Source organism: Oryzias melastigma, linkage group LG1 (assembly GCF_002922805.2).
Source record: "Oryzias melastigma strain HK-1 linkage group LG1, ASM292280v2, whole genome shotgun sequence".
Lineage (NCBI taxonomy): Eukaryota > Metazoa > Chordata > Actinopteri > Beloniformes > Adrianichthyidae > Oryzias > Oryzias melastigma.
Window position 1 is genome coordinate 21,144,695 of NC_050512.1, and position 10,438 is coordinate 21,155,132.

The following is a 10,438-nucleotide window of genomic DNA, read 5'->3' on the forward strand; positions in this document are numbered from 1 at the left end:
GTGTCTCCATTTTGCTGCTCGCTGCTTAGACTCTTCCTGGAAGAGGCTGATCTCACTTGTCTATGTCATAATGTCAGTACCCACTTGTTTTTGTGGGTTGAGAGGGGCTAGTGCTCATAGAGTAGTGTTTTTGAGGAATGCTCAGAAATGTGTGAATGGATCAAAATACTGCTTCAGGGTGGTTTATAGTGTAACTAACTTCCTGGTTCTTTTATTTTGGAAGGTGTGTGGCCCTTTGTGGTTCCTGTAGAGGCAGGAAAGGCGTGGCAATTTAACTACAGCTCTCTGTTAAATAAAGGTTGGAAATAATAAAGAGACGGTGAGCAGAACCACCATGTGAAGGAGTCCTTGTCCTGTATTTTTAACGTCAGTGTGTGTAACGGATGTGGACTTTCACCTTAGTCTGTACAGATACTCACAACACCGGGTAGAGTTTGACAGCTTTACTCTGGTCTGTAACAGGCATAAAACAAAAATTTACAATTACCGGTAGTTTCCACCGGCGGCGACGCATCTGGCTCCCCTCTGCAGCTCTCTTTGCTCTGCAAACAATCATAATGTTACAGTTTTTCATATTTTTTTTTTCTTTTTTTCCAGAAATTAAATTCAGTCAACTCTAATAATTAATATATTCAACTTTGTATGAACAAAAAAAGTAATAAATAAAACATGTAAAATTATAGAGGTGCATCACAAAAATTAAATGCTCTACATGTATAAATTAAATACACGTACCTGTAACAGGCATAGAACAAAAATGTACAATTTGTTTCCACCGGCAGTGGCACATCTGGCTCCCTAAGATCAAAGTAAAAATGTAAAATGGCTGCTTTTCCACGACAGTGTTTCATATGCCACGTGCACCTGTTTGCTAGCCAAAAGAAATTTTCCACTTGTACAAAATGCACAAAACTTAAAATACATAAATACATGAACACAAAACTATATATTTATATTTTTTTTGTAACAGCTATTTGATTAACAGACCGAAACAGCATGCTAAATAACCCACACAATATGAAGATTGTAAGACAATTAGGGAAATCGTCGCTTACCCTCTGCAGCTCTCTTAGCTCCGAGGGGCGGGGGTGTGGCCACCTGGCTCAACACTGGTAAGAGCCGTGCGCAGATCCGGTTTTTCAAAATAAAACACCAGAAACGATAAAATTCACAATAAAGAAAATAAACTAAAAATAAAATTGCTAGCAGAACATTTTTAACTTCGTTACACGTGACAGATAAGCGAACCTCCCCATCGCTCGGTTACAATAGTGAGGAATGAACATCATAATACACTTAAAAGCTCAAAAGGTTGATTTTTTATCTAGTATAGGCCCTTAAAGTTTATTCCCCTTCGGGGGTCACCACAGTACAGGTGGTTTGGTAGAGATGCTTACACTGGATTCCTATCCTGACACAATCCTGTATTTTATCACTGTTGTTGCAGTCTTTATTTATTTTATCAGTTCATTTTAAAATAGGTAACATGCAAATATTTTGTTTCTGAAAGATTGCCAAGTTACGTCTTTCATATTTGTAAATCCCTCACTGTAAATAGATGTATTGCAAAGTAATTTAATCTTTCTGGTAAAACAACATGCAAGAGTTAAGAGTTTTCAGATTTGATCCTATAAAGTAGTTCAAGGTATCTCCAAAAATGTGTGTTTATATAAGAAAAAAACTCCATTATCTGACTTTGTTTCACAAAGCGTTTGTCAACTCGTAGTTCTAAAGAAGTTTTCATTTAATGAAACTGATGCTGTCAAACCCAATTTACAAACTATCAATTCTTATCTGTGTATGGACTGTATGGATTTGGAAGCCTGCAGATAAAAGCAATAAACACATCACAGCAGACCGGTGGTTTGGAGTTTTGTTGTTGGAACACGTGTCGGACAAAGGGAGCAGGAGTTTAGCCCACGGCGACCCGCAACTCAGTTTTAGCCATCACACCTTTGTTTTTAGAATTCAGTGCTCGGATTTTAGACTCAGATTCAAGACTGTTTTTCATGTATACAAACCAGAAACCACAGAAAAAAATGTTCCCCTAAGCAGACCAATCGAAAGTTTCAGCCCCTCCAGTGGAAAATGTGCCTAACTCACGTCATCTTCAAGTTAAAGCTGTGACCGCATCTGCAATGAGGAAGATTTGTACTTTTTAACGAACATGACTGCATCACTCATGGATCCTCTGTACATCATTCTGCCTTTTCTCTGGGGTAACTTGTTCTTTAACTTTAATATGAAGTTGATCATGATAAGTTTTTTATTTACTAAATTCTAATGTAAAATTCTGAAAGGCTTTTGTTCAAATGACATCTGTATTCCAGGAACAGTTTCCTGCAGTTTTAACTGGACTTCTGCATTGGTGACTGAGGTGACAGTCAGACATGGAGACAACATCACTCTCTATTGTGACTGCAGAATGGAAACTAGAGGACCGACTGCGTGGTTCAGAAAGTGCTCCCATGAGAACCAACCGGTTCTTGTCCTAGATAGAGACTACTTCTTTCAAAATCATGGGAAATCTCAATTAACGTGGACGAAGAATGATTCCTCTGATTCCTTCGACCTGACGATCATCAATGTCACAGATTCTGATGAAGGTTTCTACTACTGTGCAACTGAAGAAAGAAAGGTTGAAGACAATGAATGCATTGATCAAAACAGTTTGTATCATTACAGCAACACTACCAGAAAAATTTCCGTCAGTAAGTATTTAACAAATGACTTTTCTATACAGTAAATGTAACTGTTACCTTCAAATGTAATCATCAATCAAAACTAAGGATTCTGTATATGTACATAATTATTTATATAAGTATCATCAAAAATATTCATATCATCTAACATTGTATGATAGCCTAAACCTTGAATTTCCTTGATTTCCCATTTAAAATATATTTTAATTGATAAACAATTATTTAAATATATTATTTAAAGTTGGAAGACAGTAGGATGTGTTCTCTGTGGAAAAGTTGGACTTTTATCCAAGTATTTCTATGATCTATATGTATCCACAGCATGTATTTTTGTCCCCTCCAGAGTCCACTGAGCCCCATGTTTGTATCTGTGAACATCAGCGGGATTATAGTTTTTGGTGGAAGCTGATCCTCTTCCTGTGTCCGGCTATTGCTTTTCTTTCTCTTTTCTTTTATAGACTTTGTAAAAAACACAGGTATGTACCAATCAATACCCACAAATCATTTTTTATATATTTGAAAGCCTACTGTCCCACAAAATATATATATATATATTACTTTTTTTTTTTTCTTTTTGCAGTAATTCAAATGACCAAAACAGACATCTACTGAGACAAACTAACAACCAGGTAATAAATTAATCTGTTTAAAGTTCTCTGGCTTTCTGCTCAGCCACTACAGTATTTACCTCAGTGGAAAAATCTAAGAGTTGACTTGAAAATTCAGATTGTACCGTAGAAATACGTTTATAGGTATAACCAAGTAATCAACTGTCACTGTGAGCTGGTACCAGATAACATATTTAACAAGAGGACTTCCTGAAATGAATGGAATCTTTTTTTCTTTTATTGCTCTTACATGGAGAAACTTTGAACATTATTACTTCTGGAGACTCTAATGCAGTCACTCCAATTTGTATCATCCAGCAAGCCTAAAATATCGGGAGAAACTTTTCATTGGAAGCAGTGAGGATTGCTATAAAAGAACTAATAAAAACCTAAACAGGAAATGTAATGCACATCATACAATCAAGATTTTCTTTTAAAAAGTATGGCAATGTATTTTAAAAAAAATAGGCTGTTTGTTGGGAGTGACCTGATTAATAATCTGTGTATTTTCAAAATAAAACCTTTGTGAAACAGGTATTCTTTTTGTTTTAAATATTCTGGTTTAGAGTTGCTCAACGAAATACTTATTGATTCATAGCAGAATTCAGTCTGAATATGATGTTTTTTCACCAAATAAAGACATAATTTTTAGACAAGTATTATTTTTTATTTGGAAAATAAAGGAAAACAACAAAACACATTTTTGTAAAACCATTTTGTAGTGAATTTGTTTTAATTTCCTTTTTTATGGTCAATATTCATCAAACCTTTGTGGTTGTTTGCCTTGTGTGTTCAGACTGCCTCCAGCGCCTTTATTGAGCTAAAAAGTCTAGATTACGCTTAACGTTGAGTATTTCACTTAGCAAGTGATAATATGGCAATGTCACCCATAAACAAATTTTGGTTTATTTAGCTCCTGGTAAAGCCACTTGAACTACCCGGTGCTAAAAATTGCTTCGGCAATATGAAGGAATTTTTTAGTGTTTCCATTTGCCGGTTTAAAGTCTGAGTAAGCACAAAGGGGAACGACTGCTGTAATACTGACGCTAAATCACATGTATGGATATAAGGGGATTTGAGGTGGTAAACCTTAAAGGAAGAAATTTAAAAATCATTTTAATGATCGAGTCTTTCTACTTCCGTGTCTTTTGTACTGTTACTGACTACAGTGTAGTTCTAGTTTCTACTCATACCTGAGGTGTCTGATTGTCTGCATCTTATTTTATGTCATTTTGTCACAATGGGAGATAACAAATAAAACCTTTTTTGCATTTTAGGATGACACCCCAGAAATCCACCACCGTTCTGTGGGAGTAAAGAGGAAGAACGCGACTCACACTTCAACCTGTACCACATACTCTGTTGTCCAATACACCTCAAATGTGTAGAATATTTTCAAGGAAGGAAATGTGGGAACAGCTTTAGTCAAGCGTTTAGTCAAAGGTCTTTCTTTTTCAGTTAAATTTGATCTGGGTAATTTTTACTCTAGACAACGGTCGACAGCTTCATAGATAGATCAGCGAGCATCATCACTGTCCACGTTTAAAAAACCAAAAACATCTCAAAATTAATCTTTGTTGCCAGGTTTTGAACACCGCTCAAGACTCTTTTACTTTAGCTTTGTCAGTATTATTTTTTTTTTAATATCACTTATTTGTGTTTAGTGCATAACCCTAGTATTCCTCTCTATGTATCACAAATTTGTAATTAATTTTTGTATGTGCATTAAAAGACAGAAAATCCACATCTCCTTTTTTAACTAATAAAAACTGACTTTGTCTGCCTGTTGTGTTCAAGGTTTTCCGGTCCCATCAGACGTAAGCATCATTGTGGTCATACACTCAGAGCTGGTGGTTTCTGAGCTTCTGAAGAATTCATGCAGGAGAAGGCCTTTTCTATTCTGAGACTTCATCTGCAAATGTGATCAAACACATGTCTGTTTGTTTGTTGCTCTCTTGTCTTTTGACTCAGTCATTTCTGGCCTAAATGAACTTTAGTGAAACACTGAACTATGCAGGAAGTCCACAGAAGTATGCAGCCCCTTACCCAGTGGTGGGAGTTTTGCATGCAAGCTGATCTACACACAGATAAATGCGTGGTCTCTGTGAGTTATATGAACATTGAGGAAAACGAAAGTTAAAACCAAAACATGACAACATGAAATTAATCTATGTGGATTTTTTAAGGATTTTCTACATATTTCATTAAATTAAACTTTGATTTAAAATAACTTAAAGAAAGTAAAGCAAATGTTTCATAATAAAATAAACAATTTTTTGTTGAAAAAATAAGAAAATGAAAGATGACTCAAAAATGTGCCCTATACCAAAACCAATCAAATGACATGAAATTCAAGAGATTGTTTTTTTTCTGCAGACTTTTTATCAGAATTGCCACCCAATGTGGGAGAAAAAACTCCAAAAACACAAAAATAAAGACACAACACACTGGAAATACAGCTAAAAACACCTGAATAAAACGCACCGGCATTGAGGACATGGAAAGAGCAAGTTAAATACAGACACTAACGAACTAAGTTAAGGCAACTGCGACAGATCAACGGTCAACCACAGGAAGGGGCGGAGTCTATCCACAGAAACCAAAACAGGAAATAAGCAACTTAAAAAAAGGATTTAACCCACAATTGTGACTCAAGTTTTTTATTAAGTCATTTTTTTGTGGGCAGCATATAACTATGTGTTTAAGTGGACGCTATAGAGTGCTCTATAAAACTTTTTTTTATACTTAAATAAAAATTTATACTTTTAATTTAAATATTTTAAACCGTCCTTTAGAGATCTTGTTTGATCACAAAAGTGAAAATAGATTAACTATATTTAAAACAAGGTTTTGCAGATCAGCCAAAGGAATTTGTGTAAAAATGGCAGATAAACAGCTGTGGTTTCTGCAGGTCCATGTTTGCACACAGAGATGTAGAGGGATCTGAGCTAAAGTGCCAAACCTCAACCACCTAATAGTGGCAATTGCTCAAACAGGATGTAACTGTCGAGATGTCTGACCAAAAAGCTATCAAGACTGGAAATCTGCAAAGATATTTGTGTGAAATGTCTCAAATGTGTCACAGAATATGCTGAATCTGTTACAACCAACTGACCCTTTCTGGTGCATTAAAATGTACATTTTTTGTCCCACCCGTTCATTCATGTGTGATAAATGTTGATACAAAATGACCTCCTGGCTGGTTAGTTCTGTTCTTTAGATACTGTGATGTAAAATGGAGCAAAAATAAAAACAATTATGAATATGTTTCAAAACAAAGGCTAGTTTTGTGCCCTTTTTTGTTAATCAGTGCTTTATTTTGATTTAATAAATATAAAAAAAAACATTTTTTCAAGTCTCTCCTGTTTGGTAACCTTTGATTTCATCCACACCAAAATATATATATATATTCTATGTTCTATGTCTTCCCACTAGCTTACAGCCCCTCACAATCTCAACCTCACATTACCAGTGCAACCAAAACAGAAAGCAATATTGGAGCTATCCAGCTGTCTACAGGTACTAGGATCTATTTACAAGGATTTGCAAGTGGATACATCAGAATGGAGTGGAGCAGGAACTTGTGGCCTCCAGATTACTACATTGTTTTGCCTGTTCCTGGTTCACCATGATTTGAATGGATACTCAGAAACACAATTTTAAAGCCAAATTTTCTGCATAAATTACCTCCATCGTGATAAAAAATACCCCAACAACATGTTAAAACAACAAAAACTAGATTTTCATCGGAGTCGGTTTAAACGAACAAGCCAAAGACTTAATCATGAGGGGTCCAAAGAGAGGAGCATCTAAAATTTTAACCTTGGAGAACCAAATAACAATTTTCTACTGGCTTTTTAAAGCTAATTTACTTTTTTCCCTTGGTTTGTTAATTTTGAGTAGCAGCAAATAATAACAGCAGCTAAAAAATAAAAAAACATGAAGTCAAATTTGATCCAGTGGAGTCGACTCCCCTGGATCAATTTTGAGAGAGAAAGCAAAGTGGGATAAACGTTATTTTTCCACAATAGCATTTTCCAGCTGCAGTGATTGAATATCTGGTCTGAGTTTAGTACTGGATGATGATGAAATGAAAACATTATTAAAAAAGTCTTATTTCTGTCTGTCACCTTCAGACATTTAGTCTAAACTTTAACCATTTTAGTGTATAGGTTTAGACCCAAACTTTACACTCTTACTTTTTTATTCAAACCAGCATAAAAACCACTGAAAAAAAACATGTTCCACTCAGCCGACCAATCAAAATCTCCGTCCCCTTCAGTGGTAAATGTGCTTAACTCACATCATCTTCAAATTAAAGCTGTGACCGCATCTGCTAGGAGGAACATTTGTACTTTTCAACATGCATGACCGTATCACTCATGGATCGTCTGATCATCATTCTGCCTCTTCTCTGGGGTAACGTGCTCTTTTACTGTCATGCATAGTCAACCAGGATTATTTTTTATTGATTTGACTCAGTATTAATATTAAACTGTGAAATAATAATAATAATAAATATTTTTTTAATGACATCTGTTTTACAGGAGCAGTTTCCTGCAGTTTTGACTGGACTTCTGCATCAGTGACTGAGGTGACAGTCAGACATGGAGACAACATCACTCTCTACTGTGACTGCAGAATGGGATTTGGAGAACCACCTGTGTGGTTTAGAAACTGTTTAAACAAGAACCACTCTGCTCTTGTTCTAGATAGAAAGTACTTCTTTCAAAATTTTAGGAAAACACGATTTGAACTATAATTGAACTATAGAAGATTTTCCACATACGAGTCCAACGTCGTGATCAGAAAACTAACAAAGCTCTTTCCCACATATATACATGTTTTCAAATATTTTTATTAATGTTATCGTTGGCCTCTTTAGATGAAGCTTAGGATATTTTCTTTTATGCAAACCCAAATTGGGACTTCATTTCTATACTGTCAAAAACAAGAGCTCTGTGAAAAACTTCAGCAGTGAATCCAAGCTTGTTACAGAAAGGAACATTTACATGTATCGTGTATTTTTACTGCTGCTTCATACTTTTTTTTAAATTTCCATTTGCTGTTTTGTTTTGTTTTTTAGTGGCAGAGATTTAAAAAGGCAGATTGTAATACTTTTGTGCAAATACTTTGCTGTATTTGTTATATTTTAACAATAAACCAGTCTAAATCTGGAATCTGGAGGTGGAACTGAACTGTTCCACCTCCAATTCATTGAAATAACCTCCTTTTAATTTGACTCAAAGATGTTTAGTCATCATATTGGAGCTTTCATTTCCCTGACAAACACTTCAGAAGTTACTTCAATAAAACATCAAATGCAATCTTGTTCTTTTACCTCTTTGTTTCTCACAAGAAAGCTCTGCACTGTTGTGTGTCTAAGAAAGTCAGTAGAATGGAAACAGATTCAACCACTCTAAGATCTTCAAAAAAAGTAACGCACACAGGAAACCCACAATGGTTTGATGCACTCACCCACCAGTGAAGCTCAACACACAGACTGAGGAACTGCAAACTCAGTCTACAGATAAATTCACCATATCTTTAAACACAATGAGAAATATGGCAAAAACTCACAATTTATGAGCTCTTTGCACAATTTTTTAATAAAAAAACAAATGTATTTTTATTTTTTGTGGTTTTAAGTCTCCTATTTTTTATGATCAGTGTTGTAATTTCATCAAGTTTTGAACTCTAGTAAAAAAAACTTACAATTTAAACTCAGAGACATGTTATATGATTGTGGCTTTTCCCAACAGCTTTTAATTTAGCCAATTTCTTTCCTAATGATTGTTAAATAAAATAATGTTTCTTGATTTAATTTCCATTTGAGTTTTTTTAAGTCCTTTAATAACATTCAAACATTGCTTAAGGGCAGTTCAACCACTTCCTTGAAGTCAAAGAAACTTTAGTAGACTCAGTCATAATCTAAGGGTGAGAAATAACAGGAAACCCACAGGGCTAGCTACATGTACCACCCTTTTAGTTGGCCGTGTCATGCAAAAATACAAAGAATAAAAAGATGTGTGCTGAAAATAGACAGACAATAGTGGTGATATTTTTAGTTTATACAGATACCATCTTTGCATTTGAATGTAAGATTATCTTCAAGAAAGAAGATTGCAAGTCCAGAATTGTTATTATAATTCTTTTATTTTTTGTGGCTGTTAATTGCTGCTTCGCAAATTGAACAAACACAAACCAATTTGTTTAATTAACTTCAAAGCCCGTAAGAAATTGTTGTTGAGTTCTCCAGGGTTAAAATCATTTAAGTCTAAGTGAATTAAAGGTTGAGTCAGGAACGACATCTAACACTGAAGCTAAATCCTAAAGCTAATGCTGTTGTCACTCTGTCTTTATTCATATACATACATAAGGTTCACCTGTAACAAATCTACTTTATGAGAGCAGATATATGATTATGGGTAATTAAAAAATGCAATGTTTTAATTAAAAAAATCTGAATGACCACCAAATAAAATCATCTGTGTTCGTTTTTGTGATTCACTCCCTACTTTTACGGTACATCGATTGCATTCAGGTTCATAAGCGGGTTTGAGTTCTCAGATTTTATCCTTTGAAACAGCTTAGAGATCCTCACATTTTTTTAATAATTAAAAAAAACTCTTTCCGCCATCTGACTTCGTTTGTTTCTCTGTTTTTTTTTACCTTAATCTGTTTGAGGTTTGCGTTTCATTAGACTTCTGTCATCAAGACCAATGCAATCGCCCAGTTTATATCTCAGAGGAGGCAGAAACATCTTTATCACCTTCAGTCCTTCAGATCAGAACTCTGATTTAAGACTCAAACACTTGTACTTGTCAACAGAGAAACCACCAAAAAAAAACAATGTTCCACACAGCAAACCAATCAAAATCTGCAACCCCTTTCAGTGAAAAATGTGCGTAGCTCACAACCTGAAGTTACACCGGTGACTGCATCTGTGAAGACAAACATTTCTGCTTTTTAACATTGACGACCGTATATCTCATGGATCCTCTACACATCATGCTGCCTTTGCTGTGGGGTAACTTGTTAATTATTTAAAGATCGTCAAAAACAATTATTAATGACTTAGTAATTTCCATTTACATTTGTGAAATGAATAATTTTTAAACTGCATCT